Source organism: Ursus maritimus, unplaced genomic scaffold (genome assembly GCF_017311325.1).
Source record: "Ursus maritimus isolate PB19 unplaced genomic scaffold, ASM1731132v1 scaffold_4, whole genome shotgun sequence".
Classification (NCBI taxonomy): Eukaryota; Metazoa; Chordata; class Mammalia; order Carnivora; family Ursidae; genus Ursus; species Ursus maritimus.
Window position 1 is genome coordinate 45034948 of NW_024426552.1, and position 23249 is coordinate 45058196.

Below are 23249 nucleotides of genomic sequence, written 5' to 3' on the forward strand. Positions count from 1 at the left end.
TTTTTTTTTTTTTTTTTTTTTGTAAACTGAGTGGTTTTCAGATGTCCCAATGGCTTATTGTTAACCAGTCATGGAAAAAATAAAGACTGGCTTTCAGATTGCTAAAGCTAAGGCAATTGGTCTTTTTTCCCTTCATATCTGAGGTAGGAAAATAACAGAGGAGACCAAAAAAAAAAAAAAAAATCTTATTTCAAACATTGAAAAACCCTTGGTCTCACTACAGGTTATAACAATTAAGATGTAAAAATCGATCAATTCAATAGCAACAGATTCATTTTCATACGTGTACATCTTTAGACCCCAAGAAAACAGAATTTACAGTGCATATGAAAGGGCAGAGTTCTGTCTTTTGTTTTCCAAATAGTGTGAGAGTAGAACTATTTAATAAAAAGGCAAGGAGACAGAGCTATTTTTGGCATGATGGCATGTATAAGAAGTGTAAATTATTAACAAGGGAAGGTCCATCCTATAGATGCTCCTTGATGGAGGTAAAGCCAAGATCCTAGGAAAGGGGGGGCTGGGGAGAAATGATCAAGAGGATGGGGATGAAAGTAAAGAGTAAGTGGAAATCACAAAGCAAGACCAGAGCCTAGGTAAACTGCGGTTGATCATCCCAAGTAGATCATAAATGAATTAAGGATGAGACATCGGGAAAGGTTAAAAAGAAGTTTTGTATTTATATCATCTTTTAGAATCTGTCTGTGTGAACCACCGCATAACAAGAATTTCTTTCTGGTCAGAAATCTCCTACAGGCTCTGTGACTCAGGACGTTCTCTGGAAATGGACTGCCAAATCGCCATCCGCTTGCAGTATTTGCCTATCACGAAGTTTCAGAGTTAAACTAGCAGATTCTGCCAACTAGGGGATGTCAGACTTTACTGCAGAGATGATTACTATCTCTAGAAATTTCCCTAAGTCAATGTCTGCCTTTTCAGAAAGATGTAATCAAATCTAACCCCCAAACCTATGACTGGGTTTGTGCTGCCAGCATCATATTCACACTGCGCTTAGTTGTAATGGAAATTCGACTTCTCTATTTCCTTCCTGTATTATTACTAAATTTATTTATGGTGTTGATTTAGATTTCTGTTAGCTTTACGCTGTTTTGGCACATCTATAGGCCTCTGTATGATAGTTTTTAAATACTATCTTTCCTAGGCAAAGTCTAGATTAGGGGCTAAGTGACAACTAGAAGTGTGAAACTGAAGCAATTTATGACAAACCCATGGCTCATTCTTTATATATTTGTAAGTTCATAATTTGCCACACACTCCTCTGAGCATTTTTAAGTGATAAAAATTAGAATATACGTAAGATAGTGTGATGGTTAATTTTACGCATAAATTTGGCTAGGCCACGGTACTCTGTTGTTTGGCCAAATGTCAGTTTAGATGTTGCAAAGGTAGATTTTAGACGTGATTAATATTTAAATCAGTAAGTAGACTTTGAATACATTACCTTCCATTACATGGGTGGGCCTCATCCAATCAGTTGAAGGTCTTAAGAGAAAAGACTGAGGTCCCTGGAAGATGAAGAAATTCTGCTTCCAGACTACCTTTGCACTTAAGACTGCAACATCAACTTTTGCTGGAATTTTCAAGGCCAGTCTGCCCTGCAGATTTTAGACTTTCTAGTGTCCATAGTAGTGTGAACAAATTCCTTAAAAATCTCTCTCAATATAATTTATATGCATATATAATTTAATATATAACATATATTACAATTTATATATAAATATATAAAAATATAGAAATATAAACAGAGGGGCGCCTGGGTGACACAGCAGTTGGGCGTCTGCCTTCGGCTCAGGGCATGATCCCGGTGTTATGGGATCGGGCCCCACATCAGGCTCCTCTGCTATGAGCCTGCTTCTTCCTCTTCCACTCCCCCTGCTTGTGTTCCCTCTCTCGCTGGCTGTCTCTATCTCTGTCAAATAAATAAATAAAATCTTAAAAAAAAAAAAAGAAATATAAACAGAAAAAACCTCAACTGATAGATTTTTTCCTTCTCAAATTAGTTGAATAAGTTACGTTGGCATTTTTTAAAAAGATTTTATTTATTTATTTGAGAGAGAGGGGAGAAAGCATGAGCTGGGGGGAGGGGCAGAGGGAGAGGATGAAACAGACTCCTCACTGAGCAAGAAGCCTGATGGGGGGCTCAACCTCAGGATCCTGGGATCATGACCTGAGCCAAAGGCAGATGCTTAACTGACTGAGCCACCCAGGGGCCCCTAGCATTATTTTGAGAATGAATAAACACATGTAAACACATGAAATCACATACCAATTATTTTTTTACCAAGTATGTAATGGGAAATGAAACATGGGAAGAAATGTATGTGTCCAGGGACTGTGCATTTCACCGAGCACACCAACGAGAATAGCGGAGCTTCGCTGACTTCATTTTTCAATGTTCTACTGATCATTACCCCCTTGATTCTGTCAGTTCTGACACCTGCTAGCTCAGAGAAGCACTGCCAGGCCTGAAGTCAAGTCCCAACGATGCTAGCCCTTACTTCACCCAAAACATCCTGTGTGGAAGTGCAGTCCAAGCATTTCCATAGCTGTGGTTAGTCCACCGTTAAAAATGGAACTGAGATTTTGAAGATTATTAGAAGTTTTCCAGATGCTGAGTATATACATGCAACCTATCTGAAAATCAGTCTGCTTAGATCCTCAAAGGTTTACCCCATAAAAATGATTATTTTGTTTTGGCAGCTGGCCAATGTAAGCAATTCTAAGAGGTTCCAGTCATTTTCTTCCTTGATGTGCTGATATTAATAAGTTAGAAATGTCTGTCTGTCAGCAAACAGATTTTATGCCTCGTCTTTTAAATCTAAGACATCTATACAGTTAGACTGGAATCATGGAATGCCAAAAGGTTGGGTAAGTTCAAGTGCTTCATTTAAATATTTGGCTCCTCAGATAGCCCCTGAATTACAAACTCATCCCTAGGGGAGAGTTTCCCTCCTTAGGATTGTCCTTTACCCTTGCCTTGCAAAACTGAAGAACTAATCTGGCTGGCTGGTCTGATGCTCTTAGAGGGTCATATTGAGCCACTGTATCAAAATGCCTACATTTTTATATTTTCCGATTCCGATGTAGCTGTGAAAGCAGAGCTAGAAAGACAAATACTAGCTAGCTTTTAGACATTAACCTTGTCTAATTATGGAATAAACTACATTTTAAGGAGAAACTTATTCCGGGTACAGTGGGATAAGCCATGGAAATCCTCAGATTGACTGCAGATATTTCTTTCTCCATTTATCCTTTATTATATAGATGTCTCATGTTGTTCAGGGATCACGGGGAGAAGCCTGGAGTTTGAGAGCACTAGGATACAACAATAAAATGTGTAAACGTGATGCATATTTAATCATAGTCATGTCTTAGACAATATAATTTGAATGAATTGCATATCTCACTAAAAGGTAAAATTATTCTACCAATTTCAGCTATCCTAGGTTTCTCACAAAGTTCCTTCATTCATATCAGAAAGGAGTCATACTTTTTGTAGAGCCAAGATAAGAAAACAGTCTATGCCTCATTTTGGTCAGGATGAAGCTAGATCAACAAAACCAGGAGGCTGAGTTTAAGTTGTCAAAAGAAAGAGACACAGATAAAAAACACCTCAGACTAAACATTTACACATTGTCTATCTGGACTTGACTTTGACCGGTGTGTTTTTAAGTCTCTGGTGATACGTGACAGACAGTAGAATAAGTGGTCCTGAAGACTGCCAGCCTCTCATCCAGGGGCGTAGGTGGCCACAGGCATTTGACCATCAACGTCAAGATTCAGAAAGTCTGAATAAACATCAACATTTTCATAAGGAAGCTGAGGAATTCCAGATGCACCAGCCCAGCGAGAGCAATACCCTGGAAAGGAAATCGTAGCAGACGTTCCCACACCTCTTGGACAGACAGTCACATTTCCTATTTGGGGGCACCCACTAACCCCCAAATGTGGGAATTGAACAAATATCACTTTTGCAACCAATCCAGTGAAGGCATATTTTGATTCCAGAAATTTAGCAAGCTGACCAAAGGAGCCTACCTCCGAAAATTCCTGGCTACTTCCCCACAACCTGAGACAAAAATGACAAGGAATATTTTTTTTCTCTCAGGAAAGAGAATCCTGCTGAGATTTAAACTCTTCATTTTAGACAGGGTCTGCCTTCTAGAGTTTTAGGCAAGACCAAGTCAGTTAAGAAAGATTGTGTGTAGCAAAATAAAACAAAAAAGAACTGCCATGAACATTTTTGAGTATTGTTATATAAGGTGTTTTAAGGGAAAGATATATTTTTATAAGAAATAGAGGCCAGAATAATTTTCAAATATATTCTTTCTTCTAGGTTTACTATTGCTCCTCCAATCAAACCCATTAAATGAGGAAATGTCTTATTTAAATGTGGTAGAGGGTAATTCAGCTCAAATATTGTTAATACTGGAAATAGAAGTTATTCTTTTTGGACGCCATGGCTCTACAGTCCTTCTGCTAGCTGTCAGGTGAATTTCTGAACTGTATTTCCGTGTGTTCGATTTCTGTTATAGCTGGATGCTTCCCTGTATGGAGGATGCCACACTGTTATACCCCGTTCCAACAGGTGTAAGGGACCACTGACCATCCCTTAAAAAATGGTGACAATATATGTTTTCAGGTTTTTTAGGAAGAAATATTCAAATGGTTACATTTGAAGTCAAATTCAGTAAAATCAGTTTTAGCAAATGAGTTGTGAGTCATTTATGTGAAAATTATTTCCCTTAGAGACATCATTCATTGATTTAATATTTATTGAGTAGCCTAGTACATTCACATGTATTTTAAGTCTTTAATCCCTAGATATGAAGTGAAAAGTTTTTTCTTTCTAAGAATTTTGAGGCATCTGAAAGTAGATAGAGAAATCTAAAAATGAAGCAGAAATAGGCCTAAACTCCTGCAAGAGCGGCAAATGCAATGTCCTAACCAAAATTAATGTTTCTCTTGATTGGCACATGGGAGAAAAGAAGACGATAGGCAAAGAGTTGTTATTCCTGAAAATTTGTCTGTTTCATTTAAACCAGGACTCAATTTTACAAATGATAGAACTGCTAACCTGATTATATTCTAGCCTAAACAGCCGTCCTAGATGCAGTTCCCTTTTCTCCTTTTGATGTCTGTACCTGGTGAGGCTATCAATTAACCCCCCCACAATGTAATTGAAATGCAGACTTGTGGCAGAAGAGCAATTAGAATAAAAGAGGTTAATAAAATTCTAGGAGTGCTCCTTATGACTCAAAACTTATGATCTACACATTGAGTAATTTAGACTGGAGTCACCGGAAAAATAAATTAGGAACGGTTGAAGAGTTCAGTAGACTCTGGCTGTTGGTTTTCCCTGCTCCCCTCCACAATAAGAGGAGTATAACCTATTAATTTCAGTGGAATGCTTGCTAGCTCTGCACCATAGGAATGAGCCAGCCATTATATTGAAAGTGGGGACCTTGTACACTTGGATTGAACAAATTCAGGACTGCCAACCATTGTCAGTTAGTAGCTAAACTGCAGAGATCTTGGCTCAGAGGGTTTAAAAATATGCTCTGGCTGGCCCCCAAAGACTTAACTTGCTCTTAGAGCACTTTGAAAAAACACTGAGTCACAGCGTAAGGCCAAGTGTGCATTTGGCACAGGTTTATTGACTATATTCATTTGTATATTTTCATGGTGCCTATCAGTATGTCTAAGCTTTCATACAGAAGCATAATACCCTTGAGTGGAAGTGACTGGAAGAGAATCCATTTGCTCTGTAAGCTGAGGCTATGAAGTGCATATAGGGGACTGGGGTTGGCCAAGCTTGTAGAACGTGCATCGTTTACCATCTATATACTTCACATGTGACAATCATCCATTTCTAAACTGATCAGTAGCAATGCAAGGAAGTTTGCTTCGCTTCACATAGAACAAAAATATATATAAAATAGGGCCTTCCCTGGGACGGCAGTGTAGCATTATTTAAAGAGAGCTAAACTTGGTCTCCCCCAGTTCTACAAACGCACCATGTAACCATGGTCAAGGCACAATCATTCTGGGTCTCCTTCTTCTTGGTTTTGCAAATCAAGGGGGTTGACTCTCTTTTAAGATATATTGCACTCCACTTTTTTTTGTTGTTGTTGTTGTTTTTCCACTTGATAGTTCTTGATCTTCAAGGAATGAGAAGAAAACAGAAAGGGTACAAATATGATTAATAATGAGACAACTTCCCAGATTTTGTTCTTTGCCAAGTGCCATGTCTATGAAGCTTTCTTCATCAGCTCTAGAAGCTCTCTTTATTCAAGTTCATTATTCCCATAATTAGGTCAGGATCCAAAAAAAGGGCACAAACTAGCTGGATTCTAGAGTCGTAATGATTCAGTGGCTTATGAGGCCAGATCGAAGTTGCTGCAGAAATAGCTAGTTTCATAAGCATTTTGGCATGATTAACTTCAGGGACCATGCTTTGAATAAACAAGCTTTTGACACCAGACAAGGTCTAGGGACAGAGATTCTTATTCAATTCAAGGACTTCAACATCTTCTCAGTCTCTGTGAGAAAAGGCCTCTGGCCTGGGCCAGCTTCATGGCCGCACAGCCCACTTAGTCTTTCTTGTTCCCACTTCCCCATTTATAAGATGAGGTGATGTGTGTATACTGTTCTGATATTCTATCACTTACAGAATATTTAGGCCCTAGGATAGAACAAAATAGTCAATCCTCCTTAACTGTATACTCTTTGCAAGACTAATTAAATGTATTAACTTTTATTATGATGTACAACAAGCTGACAGTAGTTTTCACTTGTATGGAATTAATCAGCGTGACATCTTTGGATCCCTCTTGTTCTTTTTGAAGCCATGCTCACTAAGTATAAGCAATTCCTGCCTCACTTGCGTCCCAGATTTATTAGGGCTCCCTTAAACACAGAAAAATATCTCTTCTTAAGTACTCTTTGAATTCCTCTGGTTACATCAAAGAATTCATTCTTTTTAAGAAGACACAAAGTTCTCTGTAGCAAGTAGCAATGCTGGTCAGCACTGGGATACTGCCAGATAGGGTGAAATATCCATTAGGTTACTAGGGCTGTTGTGACAATGCAACACAAGCTGGGAGGCATAAACAATAGAAATTTATTGTCTCACAATCCTAGAGGCTAGAATCTGAGACCAAGGTGTCAGCAAGACTGGTTCCTTCTGAGGGCTATGAGGGAGAATCTGTTCTAAGCCTCCACCCTAGCTTCTAGAGATTTGCTAGAAATCTGACATTTCTTGGCTTATAGAATTATCACCCTGATCTCTATCTTCATCTCCATAGGACATTCTCTATATGTGTGTGTCGGTGTCCAGATTTCCCCTTTTTATAAAGACACCAGTCATATTGGATTAGGGACTACCCCCACTCTAGTATGACATCACCTTACTAATTACATCTGCAACAACACTATTTCTTTTTTTGGTTTTTAAAGATTTATTTATTTTAGAGAGAGAGAAAGAGAAAGAGTACATAGGGGGAGGAGCAGAGGCAGAGGGAAAGGAAGAGGGAAAGAATCTCCAGCAGACTCTGAGCTAAGCATGGAGCCCGATGGAGGAAGCTGGATCTCATGACCTGAATAGCATGACCTGAACCAAAACCAAGTCAGATGCTTAAACAACTGAGCCACCCAGGTGCCCCCAACAATCCTATTTCTAAATAAGGCCATGTTATGTGGTACTGGGGGTAAGACTTTAACATGTGAATTTTGGGCAGACACAATTCAACCTATAATATATGGCTTCCAATATTCTTAGTACAGGGAGAATCCCATAATAGCATTGGTTTTGAATTTTGTACCAGGGTTCAGTTGCACTAATAATGAATTCCTCAGGAAGGATCTTGGCTAAATTATGAAGAAGATGAGTTTGCTTTCTGTTACCTTCTTCTGAGTCTTTTTGCCCCTAGGGGGCCCTCCAGTTTTAGTCCTTTCATGTTCTTGCCCTTCGTAATGTACATATAATTCATAATCTTAAATTTGTACCATAGCATGTGTTGCTTTAGGGAACATCTACTGATCACTCTTTGTTAATCATTACAGAATTTTGGAGTCTTGTTTAGCTTATCTGGCAGCTTCATCTGACATGCTTATAGAATAACAAGAATTTTGATTTTAAATCCTCTATTTTTCTCACTTTGCATTCTTTATCTAAACTGAATTCTTCACCTATATCAGCACAGTTACCATTTTAGCAAAATTTTCATTTCTCGGATCATTATTTTTTGTTTTCTGGTTTGAGTAAAAGAACCAGAGCCTCTTAAAGTCTTCTTTCCCTTCATCTCCAACATTCCACTTTTCAGTAGTCACTATCGTTTGCTACTTTGACTTGTGTCTCATTTTTACCATATCTAAGAGAAGTGTTAGGCATCTGTTTTGGCACTTTATTTGGGTAAAATAATCCTAGCTTTGCCTATCAACAGAAATATCTATCAGCTACTCTTTGTGATGGAGGAAGGCAAGATATAGGGGCCTACGTTTCACCAAACGTTGGACACTTGGCTAGGCATTCTACATAGCTGATCCTATTGGAATCTAACAATAACCCTCCAATGTATTCCTGCCTAAGTTTATGAACAAAACAAAGACAAACCAAAGAATTTGGTGATTATGAACTGATAGCCAAGAAGGAAGGAACTCTGGAGTTCTTTCCATTTCAAGGACAGTTGAACTTTAATAACATTTTGAATGATAATAATAATGAAGATGATTTCATATTTATGGACTACTTACTCTGTACACTAAGTTCTGGCCCAGAAGCTTTTTGCCTATTTATGCCATTTTATCTTCACAACAATTCTTTGAGGAAGGTGTGAACCCTGTTTTATTTTTAATGGAGACGTGATCGACATTTATTAGTTTTAGGTGTGCAGCACGATTCAATATTGGTATACACTGCGAAGTGATCACCGCAATAAATGTAGTTAACATCAATCACCACACATAGTTATAAGTTATTTTCTTTTGATGAGACTTTTTCAGATTTACCCTCAGCAACTTTCAAATAGGCAGTGCATTATTATTAACTATAGTCGCCAGGCAGCACGTTACATCCCAGGACATATTTATTTTCTAACTAGAATTTTGTACCTTTGGACCGCCCTTTCAACCATTTTGCCCATTACCCTCCTCCACCGCACCAATCAGTTCTCTCTTTCAATGAGTTCAGATTTGTTTTGTTTTTTAGATTCCACATATAGCTGAGATCATACTGTATTTGTCTTTCCCTGTTTGACTTGTTTTACTTAGCAAAATGCCCCCAAGGTCCACAAATCCTGCTTTACAAGAAGAGAAAATTCAGGTTTGGGGAGGTTAAATAACTTGACCAAAGTTTCATAGCTAGGAGTTAGTAAAACCTATATTGGACCCACACCGGCTTAAGTTAAGATCCTTCACTATTAACCACAACACTATATTTGAAAGTGAAAATATCATACATTACTTTTTATTCAGTCATGTTTTGCAAAAACAATTTCCGGCTCTCTTTATTAACACTGCCACACGTAAACACTACACATCTCCCCATGGTGTCTAGCTGAGTGTGGGGCACAAAGCTTATGTTCAGCACATGCTTTTCCTTATAAGCAGTCATATTTAAGCCATTATAAACTTATAAACACAACTGGAAAAGTCATCACTGAACTTTAGGCTGGGAAAAATATTGGACAGAGAGTTAACAGATCTGTGTTCTAGCCCTGTGTAATACCTGTGATACTAGGTTCCCCCGTTTGCAAATTTAAAAGTTTGGTTTTAATGGTTTGGGCTCAAAATGGTTTTAAAATGCATACTTCACATTTTGTAGTTCTAATCACGTTTTAATTATGTTGGAAAATATTTTCACTTCTGGTTAACAGCAAAGAATATATGGAATGTCCATTTCAGCACAGCGATGACTTTTTCCCATGGTATTTAGGAATGCAAATTATGTGTATCCAGGTTTTGGCTGACCTACATATTTGGGGTGTGAGTGTGTGTGTGTGTGTGTGTGTGTAGTATCAGCGGTCAGATCTAAACTGTGTATTCCCTCAGAAATACACATATGCTCAGGGTTCAGCTATATTAACTATGAAATTAGGTGGTAAAAAACATTATCTTCATGACGTATTCTATTATTATCTTCATTGACGTATCCTGTTTTTCTCCTAACATTTAGCTTTTAATTACAGCCCTTAAAAAGAGACCAGTTAAAAAGAGAGCAATTAGCATTTTCCAGGTACAAAAATTGGCAGTAGGTGAGCTATAGTATATTAGTTATATGCTTTGAGATCCAAACAGACAGGCTTCCCTTAGATGTGGTATGAAAACCTATAGCTAAATTTTATCTAGTGTTTAGTGTTTTTCAGATGCGGTGTACTTACTGGTATTATCTCTTCCAATCCTTATACTGATCTTATGAGGTCGGTGGTATTAACCATTCCATCTTGCAGATAAGGGACCTGAGGCAGAGAATCATGAAATTTGCTCAAAGGCATACAACAAACCAGCATTTCAATCCACATAATCTGATTCCAAAGCCAACTCACTAACCATTCTTTAACATAGAAATTTGGACACCTTTCCGCTCAGTGACGGTTTTTAAAATAGAATTTTTAAAAATTAAATTGCCATACTTAATAAGAGGTAAATTAGTCTGAAAAAGCCAGTTTGTGACAACAAGTTTTCAGCGAGTTACCCTCCTAATTCTTAGCTGTTATCAACCTCCACTTAATTTTCAGATTTGATCCTGGTCACCTTTGAATTCTTATGCATATAACCTAATCTCCTAATTTAGAATGTTTCCAGCTCCAGTGTTTCCACAGCTTCTCCAAGTATAAACTTTTACACATTTTCCCCGTTCCTGAAGTTTTTAATGTCTTCAGGGAATGACTCTTAATTGTGAGGCACACAAGGAGACATTTAAAAAAACAAAACAAAAACCAAAACCTTTCTTTTTCTCACTCTTAGCTGGTAAGAGAAACACTCTCATTTCAAAGAATTTTACAGAAATTAAGTCGCTAAATTAATAAATAAATGGGCTTCTTAGGTCTAGCTGAAAAGCAAAAGCAGCTGGAGTACATAATCACCCCAATTAAGCCTTCAAATCAAAATCGGATGAGTAAACAGTACCATGGTAATATCCTTTGCAAAAATATTTGCAAATTACTAATTCAAAGCAATAGGAGTTAAAAATGGAAGACTGACAATACCCATTTATTGCTCTCTGTACACTACCAACAGTTAACTGCAAGGACAGGAAGCTTATGAAAAAGTGGCTCCTTTTCTCCTTTTCGTATATTTTGGATCATTCAGGTTTATGCTTCCGTGAATTGCCTGCTCATAACCTCCACCCATTCTTAAGTTTGTCTTTAACTGATTTATAAGAGCTGTTTGTATATTTTAGGTAGTGGTTAATTGTTGGTTCTAGGTATTATCAATATTTCATCCCAATCCGGAGTCCTGTATTTCACTTCATTTGTAGTCTTTTGTCAAATAACAGAATTAAACTCAGTAGTCAAATATATCCATCTTTTCCTTCATGTGTGGCTTTTATGTGTCTTGATTACATAATCCTTCACTACATGAAGATATTCTCCAATTTTTAAAAATATTTTTCTTCAAAAAATTTTTGAAATGTACACATATACACATTCTGGGAGCGCTGCACTGTTGTGATATTGAATCTTCTCATCCAGCAAGATCTCTCTCACAGCTATTTCTAGGATTCGCAGTAAGACTTTATATTTTTCCTTATAAGGTTTTTGCACATCTTTTATTGTCATGATTATAGGTACCTTATTTTTATTGTAAGTCTTTTAAAAATCACATAAGTGTTTCTGCTTCGTAAAAATATATTTACGTTTTTTATAATTTTGTACACTAGTCCTACATCCAACAAGACTTTGCTGAGCTTTCTTATCAGCTTTAACGATTTGACAACAAAAATCACCATAATTTTTAAATGTAGGTAGTAAAATTGTTTGCAAGTACTTTATTAAACAGAAGCGTAATACTTTTCATTTTGGACTTGAAAGGGAATTCTCTGATGATTAAGTTATTGCTAATTTTTATCACTAATTTTTTCTTAGCTATCTTTTATCAGAAATTCTATTTCCTTATAACCAGTGATTCTGTGATGATCAAGAGAGCAACAGAAGCATCTTGGAGAGCTTTTTAGAAGAGAATGCTAGCCTAACCCTAAAGTTTCTGCTCTAGTACTCTGTGGAGGAGCCCCCAAATTTGCTTTAGTAGTAAGCTTCTAGGTGAGGCTGATGCTTCTAGTTACCCACACTGAGTACCACTGCCTCTACTCTATGTTACACTTAAACCTCTGTCCTTAAAATTTGAGATGTATTCTGATGGTGAGATGATTTTTATTTGTTCCCAAACTTGCTTATTCCAGTTTTATTATGATCCTTTGGTATTGAGGTCATTTGTTTACAGCTAATGACTGCAAATGGTTTTATAAATATTTGTCCAGCTTTTATAGTTTTCTCTAGCTGATTCTTTTTATATGTGGCTATCCTTTGTTCATAGTATATTCCTCCCAATATTTTATTATGAAAATTTACAAACATGTAAGAATCGAAATAATTTGACATTAAGCACCTGTATACCCACTACCTATATTCTACTATAAACATTTTACTATACTTGATGTACATACATTTTTCCATCTATCAATCTCTTTTTATCAGTAGATCTTTTTTAAATAACATAGTTTTTAGATTTTATTTGAATTAACATATAGTGTATCATTAGTTTCAGAGGTAGACTCAGTTATTCATCAGTTGCATATAACACCCAGTGTACATTACATCACATGCCCTCTGTAATGACTGTCACCCCATCCCCCCACTCCCCTCCCTTCCCCTCCAGCAACACTCAATTTGTTTCCTATGGTTAAGAGTCTCTTACGGTTTGTCTCCCTCTCTGATTTCCTCTTTATTTTATTTTATGCTTTTTTGTATCCTTTTCTTGTATCTTTGAATATTGTTTTTTTTCTCTTTAATCAATTATACACATACACACACAGACACACACACTAAGTTCAGAATCCCTATCAGATTCTATTTTCTGCCATTATTCTATTTTCTGCTATCTCATTCGTGGTGGATTGTTTCCTTTTACAATTGTATTGTTAACTCATTTTCATTCTTACAGGAATCCTGTGCAGTCTAGGTTGAAAGCATGTCCTATCAAGGAATTTTTGTGTTTCTTATTCCATGACTCTCAGAAGTATTACTGTTACAAGAGCAATTTTTATGGCCCTTTCTTTCCCAAACCAGACAATGTTTGGTACAGACCCAACTGAGAATTTTTTTTTTAAGCCACTCAAAATTCAGGCTAGAGTAAACATCCTTATATTCTCCTGTGTCAGTGCAGTTTTCCTTTCTTTTTTCCTTTTAACCTTTTGAGTACAGGCCAGCCAGGTCCCAGCTTTATTCTCGTGGCCTCAGTTCCAACTCCTTGATTTTCTGAATCCCACAGTTTCTGCTTCTGGTTCAGTCTGGGTTAAAACCCAAGATTAGCACATCCCCAAGAGCAGACATGCCTCAGCTCATGTGCTTGCCACTCGATTCTCTTTTTTTTGTTCTCTGTCATTTCTGGTTTCCCGATTCATTTAAGGAATGTCTGTTATAAGAGACCTTTTCATGTTCTCTGCTCCTTGTATTCTTAGCAAACAGAAGCCTACCTCTACTTCACTCGCTCGGAATTAACTTTTGTGTACATTCTGAGGAAGTGCCTATTTCTGTTTCTTGTTGCTTATTTACCTATACTAACCAGTTTTAATTCTATCTTCTTTTATATTTTTCTAACTGAAATTACCTTTATTTAAAATTCACCAATGAAATTTTCTCTCCATTTTAAATCTTTTTAAAGCTTACATGTTATTATAATCTAAGAGAAATTTTGAACTGTGTTGAATATATGTGCAGTAAAACCCCTTTGGTCACTTGCTAGATGAATGGATTCTTTGTTTTCCCCGTAAATCACGTGACGGAGGCTCATGGCATAGCAAACACTCATGACCAGAGACTGTTTTCTTCTCCAAGCCACACTGTATTTTTGTTCCTATCAGTCGTGTTGTAGAGATAGGAAGAGTCAGGTTTTTTGTTGCTTTATGTTATTTATTTTATTTAGTGTTATTTTCAATAATTTTATTTTATTTTTAATTATTTAATTTATTCAAATATATAACTTAAAGAAATGTGAGTGAAAAATAAAGTTTTTCTATCAAAACCAAGTTCAGTTCTCTGATTAAGGAATGATAATTTTATGTTTCTAAATGAAATTTTTTTTTTTTTTTAAAGATTTTATTTATTTATTTTGACAGATAGAGACAGCCAGCAAGAGAGGGAACACGAGCAGGGGGGGTGGGAGAGGAAGAAGCAGGTTCCTAGCGGAGAAGCCTGATGTGGGGCTCGATCCCAGAACACTGGGATCACGCCCTGAACCGAATGCAGACGCTTAACGACTGCACCAGCCAGGCGCCCCTGAAATTTTCTTTTAAAATTAAGTGTAGATAAGAAAATTATAAATGACTGGGAAAATATTCTCAAAATCTTAAGACTTATGCACCAACATTAGTTTGCAAATGTGTTTAAATTTTCACTTTAAAGAAGCAAAAGTTGGAAATTAGAGAAATATGGTCTTTATACAACTACTGTGGAGCACACCAACCAAAAGATATTTATGTATATTAAGTTAAAATATTATCTTTAAACAATATATCATTTAAAAAATATTCTTTGGGGCCCCTGGGTGGCTCAGTCAGTTAAGTGTCTGTCTTTGACTCAGGTCATGATCTTGGAGTCCTAGGATGGAGCCCCACATCAGGCTCCCTGCTTGATGGGGAGTCTGCTTCTCCCTCTTCCTCTGCCCCTCCCCTCTACTTGTGCTCTCTCTCCCAAATAAATAAAATCTTTAAAAACAAATAAATAAATAAAAAATATTCCTCACATTAAATGACTTTTTGATTAACCAATTACTGGTCCAAAGTGCATATGATAATAGGACTTCTAATTTATTTGATTTCATTATTATTCTAATCCAATTTTCTTGCTGTCTTGAGTATCAATAAAATGCTTATATTTATATTTATTTGAAAATTGGTCCAAGAGAATAGACAAGAATCAATAAGTCTGCTCAAAGTAAAAATATTTTAAAAATTATTTATCAGATTAAGATAAAAAATAAAATAAAGAACGTTGCATAGTGCAGTGCATTCAGGTTGCCATGAGAGGACCTGGACTACAAACCAGCCTGCCTCTACTCCTGGGATAGTCTTTGCTTGTGGTCACCTTTGTTTGTATCACATGACCCACAACTCTTGGGAAAGCTAATTAGGTCAGGGCTGAGGTTGGAAAACATGACCCAGAGACATGCAGTAGACCTATACAGGTGGTTGAAGCCCCAGCAAAAGCCCGTTCTGGTGACTAGCAGCTCAACTGATCCTCTGAGAAGAGATGAAGTCAAGAGTAGAAAAGTTCAAAAAAATAAAAGAAGATAATAATATATATATTTTTAAGAAGATTTTATTTATTTATTTGTCAGAGAGAAAGAGAGAGAGAGCACAAGCAGGGAGAGCGGTAGGCAGAGGGAGAAGCAGGCTCCCTTCTGAGCAAGAAGCCTCATGTGGAACTTGATCCCAGGACCCTAGGATCATGAACTGAGCTGAATGCAGACACTTAACTGACTGAGCCACTCGGGCATTCCAAAGAAGGTAATAATATTACCCAAGAAGTTCATAATAAGCAACTCAAATCAGAAAAAAAAAAATGAGACAGAGAAAAGGAGTGTAGACACAGATTAGTTTACATGGAATAAAAAGAAACATCTGGAGAAAGTAGCAGGGTGGTAAGGGCGGTGTCCTAGGCACAGGAGATGAGCATCTATAGCAGCTTTTCAGAGATGCCCTCCAGCTTCTCCAGCTTTTGTTGATTCTGGTAAACATGCATGTCTGAATTTTCCTCAAGCCCTCAGGAAAACATGTTCTGTTCTTTCTTACTTCTCCTTGAAACCCAAAATTAAACTCCACCTGAAACCATAGCATACAGTGCTCCTTGCATACTGAAAGAACCTAACTAATATAAGTGGAGAGGGAACTAATTTATAATTCTGTTATCTTTAACAGAACATTCTTAAAGGCAGGGACCATATGTCTATCACATTTTGGCATGCTAGTAAGACATCAGAATAAAAAGAGCTATTGTGAATTTGCACAAATTTGCTCATTTAGAACTCTATCTTAGCAGAGAGGCTTTCCAATATGTTGATATAACTTATATTTTTGCATAGGGTACTGTATGAATTAAAGGCTATAAAACTTTGGATGGAGAGTCAGAAAACCTTGATCTTAATCAGGATCCAACCATGACAAGGAGCTTCAGTTTCTTTATCTGTGGGGCTCATGTGTTTGACTTAAGGTTGTAAAAATCAGAGAATATATGTGAAACTACTTTGTAAATCTGATATGTCATATAAATATAGGTGATAAAGCTTTCAAATCTCAGAGTTGGAAGAGACTGTAGCACCTATTTCCAGACTTTACCTGATTCAGAATAATTTTTTTAAAAGATTTTATTTATTTATTTATTTATTTATTTATTTGACAGAGAGAGAGACAGCCAGTGAGAGGGGGAACACAAGCAGGGGGAATGGGAGAGGAAGAAGCAGGGTCCCAGCAGAGGAGCCTGACATGGGGCTCAATCCCAGAACGCTGGGATCACGCCCTGAGCCGAAGGCAGACGCTTAACGACTGAGCCACCCAGGCGCCCCCAGAATAATTTTTAATTCTTTTAATCTTTTACTTATCCTCTGACTTTCATACCTGTTTCATTTAAATATGGAAATATTTTAGCATATCTTGTTCAAATGAATTTCCTGATATTCCTAAAATAATATCTAAAACAAAGGCTAGATGTATTTTTTCTCTCGTTATTTACTAAGAACAAAGGGAAGAATGGGAGAATTCACTTTCACACTCCATATGTACAAAGTTGTTAGCAGAAAGCATAGAAATCCAATGAGTGTACTACCAGATATGTTTACATCTGATAGGACTTGGTCTGGGAAGAAACTTAAGGTGGAATCCCTCCTGTACCTCTTTCGTAGCTCCTAGAGTTGCCTCCCATCTCTGCCCTGTAAGTCTGACCTAGCCTCCCCTCTCCTTGTCTTTAAAAGATATGTGTCTTAGATGATCTGTCCATTGCAGTGAGTGGGGTGTTAAAGTCCCCTACTAGTATTGTATTGTTGTCGATGTGTTACTTTGATTCTGTTATTAATTGGCTTATATAATTGGCTACTCCCATGTTAGGGGCATAAACATTTGCAATTGTTAGATCTTCTTGTTGGATAGACCCTTTAATTATCATTTGGTCTCCGTTCTCATCTATTATTACAGTCTTTGGTTTAAAGTCTAATTTGTCTGATACAAGGTTTGCCATCCCAGCTTTCTTTTGATGTCCATCAGCATGAAAAATGGTATTCCACCCCCTCACTTTCAGTCTGGAGGTATTTTAGGGCCTAAAATGAGTCTCTTGCAGACAGCATATTGATGGTTCTTGCTTTTTTATCCAAACTGATACCCTGTGTCTTTTGATTGTGGCATTTAGCCCATTTACATTCAGAGTGACTATTGAAAGATGTGAATTTAGTGCCATTGTGTTACCTGTAAGGTCACTGTTTCTGTATACTGTCTCTATTCCTTTCTGGTCTATGTTACCTTTGGGCTCTCTCTTTGCTTAAAGTATACCCTTTAAGATTTCTTGCAGGACTGGTTTAGTGATCACAAACTCTTTCAGTTTCTAGATCAACAAGGAAACAAGGGCTTTGAATGACACACTGGACCAGATGGACGTCACAGATATATTCAGAGCATTCCATCCTAAAGCAACAGAATACACATTTTTCTCAAGTGCACATGGAGCATTGTCCAGAACAGATCACATACTGGGTCATAAATCAGGTCTCAACAGGTACAAAAAGATTGGGGTCATTCCCTGCATATTTTCAGGCCACAGTGCTTTGAAACTTGAACTCAATCACAAGAGGAAATTTGGAAAGAACTCAAATGCATGGAGGCTAAAGAGCATCCTACTAAAAAATGAATGGGTCAACCAGAAATTAAAGAAGAATTTAAAAAAAAATTTATGGAAACAAAGGAATAAGTAAACACAACTGTTCAAAACCTTTAGGATGCAGCAAAGACGGTCCTAAGAGGGAAGTATATAGCAAATGCAAGCCTTTGTAAAGAAACAAGAAAGGTCTCAAATACACAACTTAACTTTACACCTAAGGAGCTGGAGAAAGAACAGTAAATAAAGTCTAAACGCAGCAAGGGAAGAGAATTAATAAAGATTAGAGCAGAAATCAGTGAAATAGAAACCAAAATAGTAGAACACATCAATGAAACTAGGAGATGTTTCTTTGAAAGAATTAATAAGATCAATAAACTCCTGGCCAGACTTATCAAAAACAAGAGAAAGGACCCAAATAAATAAAATCATGAATGAAAGAGGAGATATCACAACCAACATCAAAGAAATACAAACAATTATAAGAACATATTCTGAGCAACTATATGCCAACAAATTAGGCAATCTGGAAGAAATGGATGTGCTCCTAGAGATGTATAAACTACCCAGACTAAAACAGGAAGAAATAGAATACGTGAATGGACCCATCACCAGCAAGGAAATTGAAGCAGTAATCAAAAATCTCCCAAAAAACAAGAGTCCAGGGCTGGATGGCTTCCCACAGGAATTCTACTAAACATTTAAAGAGGAATTAATACTTATTCCTGTGAAGCTGTTTCAAAAAATGGAAGTGGAAGGAAAACTTCCAAATGTTTTCTTTGAGGCCAGCATTACCTTGATCCCAAAACCAGACAAAAATACTGCACCAAAAAGGAGAATTACAGACCAATGTCCCTGATGAACACGGATGCAAAAATCCTCACCAAGATACTAGCCAATAGGATCCAACAGTACATTGAAAGGATTATTCACCACAACTAAGTGGGATTTATTCCTGGGCTGCAAGGGTGGTTCAACATCAGCAAATCAATCAATGTGATTAATACATTAATAATAAGAAAGGACTACATTATAATTATATTACTACATTAATAATAAGAAAGGACAAGAACCATATGATCCTTTCAATAGATGCAGAAAAAGCACTTGACAAAGTACAACATCTTTTCTTGATTAAAACTCTTCACAGTGTAGGGATAGAGGGAACATACCTCAATATCATAAAAGCCAGATTAAAGAAAGCCCAGAGTGAATACCATTCTCAACGGGAAAAAACTGAGAGCTTTTCTCCTAAGGTCAGGAATATGACAAGGATGTCCATTCTTACCACTGTTGTTCAACACAGTCCTAGAAATCCTAGCCTCAGCAATCAGACAACAAAATGAAATTAAAGGCATCTGAATCAGCAAAGAAGAAGTCAAACTCTCACACTTTGCAGATGACATGAGACTCTATGCGGAAAACCTAAAAGACTCCGCCCCAAAATTGCTGGAACTCATTCAGGAATTCAGCAAAGTGGCAGGATATAAAATCAATGCACAGAAATCTGTTGCATTTCTATACACTAACAAAGAGACAGAAGAAGAGAAATTAAGGAGTTGATTCCATCTACAATTGCACCCAAAACCATAAAATACCTGGCAATAAACCTAGCCAAAGAGGCAAAGGATCTGTACTCAGAATACTATAGAACACTCATGAAAGAAATTGAGGAAGACACAAAGAAATGGAAAAACGTTCCATGCTCATGGATTGAAAGAACAATTGTTGCTAAAATGTCTATGCTAATGAGAGCAATCTATACATTCAGTGCAATCCCTATCATAATACCATCAACTTTTTTCACAGGGCTGGAACAAATAATCCTAAAATTTGTATGGAACCAGAAAAGACTCCAAATAGCCAAAGGAATGTTGAAAAAGAAAACCAAAGCTGGTGGCATCACGATTCCAGACTTCAAGCTCTATTACAAAGCTGTAGTCATCAAGACAGTATGGTACTGGTCCCAAAACAGACACATAGATCAAGGCAACCGAAGAGAGAACCCAGAAATGGACCCACAACTCTATGGTCAACTAATCTTCAACAAAGCATCAAAGAATATCCAATGGAAAGAAAAGACAGTCTCTTCAACAAATGGTGTTGGGAAAATTGGACAGCCACATGCAGAAGAACGAAACTGGACCATTTTCTTACACCATACATAAAGATAGACTCAAAATGGATGAAAGACCTAAATGTGAGACAGGAAATCATCAAAATCCTAGAGGAGAACAGAGGCAGCAACCTCTGTGACCTCGTCACAGCAACTTCTGGCTAGACATGCCTCCAAAGGCAAGGGAGACAAAAACAAAAATCAACTATTGGGACTTCATCAAGATAAAAAGCTTCTGCACAGGAAAGAAAACAGTGGAGAAAACCAAAAGACAACTGACAGAATGGAAGAAGATATTTGCAAATGTCTTGTCAGATAAAGGGCTAGTATCCAAAATCTGTAAAGAGCTTATCAAACTCAACACCCAAGGAACAAATAATCCAATCAAGATATGGACAGAAGACATGAAGAGACATTTCTCCAAGGAAGACGTACAGATGGCCAGCAGACACATAAAAAAATACTCAACATCACTCGGCATCAGGGAAGTACAAATCAGAGCCACAGTGAGATACCACCTCGCACCAGTCAGAATGGCTAAAATTAACAAGTCAAGAAAGGACAGATGTTGAGGAGGATGTGGAGAAAGGGGAACCCTTTTAACATTATCGGTAGGAATGCAAGCTCATGCAGCCACTCTGGAAAACAGTATGGATATTCCTCAAAAAATTGAAAATAGAGCTACCCTAGGACCCAACCATTGCATAGGTATCTACCCCAAAGATACAAATGTAGTGATCCGAAGGGGCACCTGCACCCAATGTTTATAGCAGCAATATCCACAATAGCCAAACTATGGAAAGAGCCCAGATGTCCATTGGCAGAGGAATGGATAAGGAAGATGTGGTATATATACACAATGGAATACTGCTCAGCCACCAAAAAAATGAAATCTTGACGTTTGCAATGATGTGAATGGAAGTAGAGGAACTTATGATATATGAAATAAGTCAATAAGAGAAAGACAATTATCATATGATCTCACTTATATGTGGAATTTAAGAAACAAAACAGAGGATCATAGAGGAAGAGTGGGAAAATAAGACGAAATCAGAAAGGGTGACAAAGCGTGAAAGACTCTTAAGTGTAGGAAACAAACTGAGGGTTACTGGAGGGTAGGGGAATGGAGAGATGGGGTATGGACTGGTGACAGACTGGGTGGTGGACATTAAGGAGGGCGCATGATGTAAAGAGCACTGGGTGTTATATAAGACTGATGAATCACTGAATGCTACCTCTGAAACTAATAATACACTATGTGTTAATTAATGGAATTTAAATAAAAATAAAAGATATGTGTCTTCTGAGCTCTGCCAGAAATAACCAGAGTTAAGGAAGAAATAGCCTTGTAAGAGCAGGATATCTTTCTCACCTTGAATAATATTTGCCTTTAAAAGCTGCCTGAAGAAGGATGAATACCTTGAATTGAAGGGATTTGCACTAAGAATGAGGAGCCCAGTCAGATGTGTATCAAGTCCTTCCTCAAGACTTCTCCTATGAGGCTCATGGGTAGGCCAAGAAGCAGGCTACCTCTCTTCACAAAAGATGTAGCTGTGTGTGTGTGTGTGTGTGTGTATGTGTGTGCGTGCGTGTGCACGCACGTGTGTGTACACATGTGTGCATGTGCACACGCCTGAGTCACCATCTTGGGAAAAACAACTAGAAATTGGCTTTCTACTCATTTTTACTATAACCCCTAAACGGGATTGCTTTCCAAAGTGATTACATCTGCTATCTTTGCGTCAGACAGCTGGCCAATAAGTGTCAGAGCATGATTTTTCTAATCATTGACAAGCCTTTTATTGATGGAGCCAGCAATAACCATGTTGGAAAAACATTGTTTATTCATGATCCAAATGCATGCTGCTATCTTGTTAGGTCCAGATGTTCATATTCCTAGATATAATCTTGACACCAGAGCCCAAATCAGCATTATGCTGGGAGACTGAATTCCTCAAATTCAGCTCTTATTATTGCTACTCCATTGGGAAAATGTATATCCCTTACCTCCCCTGCCTCCAACACTTCCAAATTACAAAGAGAACAGTTCAGAAACAATCAAATACAATGGAATTGAATTTGGTGCAGTGGGATTTTAGGCCTTCCTTAGCGATACCCAGAGCACCAAAGAATTGCAGTTATTTGAAGCCCTCTCCACAGCTGAGCTACAGTGGAGTAACAGAATAATAATTTCAGAAGAACTCAATTGGAAAAGATACAAAGAACAATCCAGGAAATAACAGCAAGAATGATTAATGAGATGAAAATTGGATCAGATAAATAAGGATTATAGAAGAAACGTTTCTGGTGCCAGAGAAAATTAAGTCCTACTAATTGATTATTACTAATTGGCAGAGTTTGATTTGGAGTTCTTAAACAAATTGTTACAAAAACTCTTTCTCTACAGCCTCAATGATTTTAGGCAAAGTAGGGGCCATTCAAGTAGAGCTATGCTGATGTTCTGCTTCAAGACCATGAAAAGTTGCTTTAAATAAGATGCTGGGACATTGTCTATACTGAAAACCAAATACCAATAAGTGGACTTACACTAGTGATTAGAAAGTTTGGTTAGATTTACAGAAGATGTCCTTGATTCTAAGGGTGAGTGATTATACACTGAGAGAGCAAAAGAGTTTGGAAAGACATCTATTCCTAAAATATGTTCAAGCAGCACCATAATACAAACAAAAATGTTTTATGTTCCTTTTATAGTTTAGTCTCTTTCCATCATTTTACCTTTTTACTGAGTGAGTGTTGACTGAACCATTTGAACAGTGAGTAGTTACAATCTTGTAGGCAAAATAATGACATGTATATAATAAGAATAGTAGAGTGGAAACCAAGACTGTACACTTTCTGGTAGGCTGCTTTTGCCCCAGCATAAATTAAACTTTCTTTCAGACTGTAGTGGTTTTAATTAGATTACCTAATATACTGAATGTTAAATTTGAGTAGCTTTTTAGCCACTAAGATGTATTTAGCCACCCAAGAGTATTTTTTTCAAAAGGAAAATCTATTTCCATAAATTAACAAACGTA

General features: G+C 37.2%; 1 long non-coding RNA gene across 1 annotated transcript in view; it reads right to left on the bottom strand.

Moving 5' to 3' along the window:
- Positions 1–10417: 10417 nt before the first annotated feature.
- LOC103673252 overlaps positions 10418–23249 on the bottom strand; it is a 428647-nt gene continuing 415815 nt past the window's right edge. Inside the window, exon 5 of the long non-coding RNA XR_571351.2 lies at positions 10418–10475. This is a non-coding gene — a long non-coding RNA (uncharacterized LOC103673252). The remainder of the gene's footprint in view (positions 10476–23249) is intronic.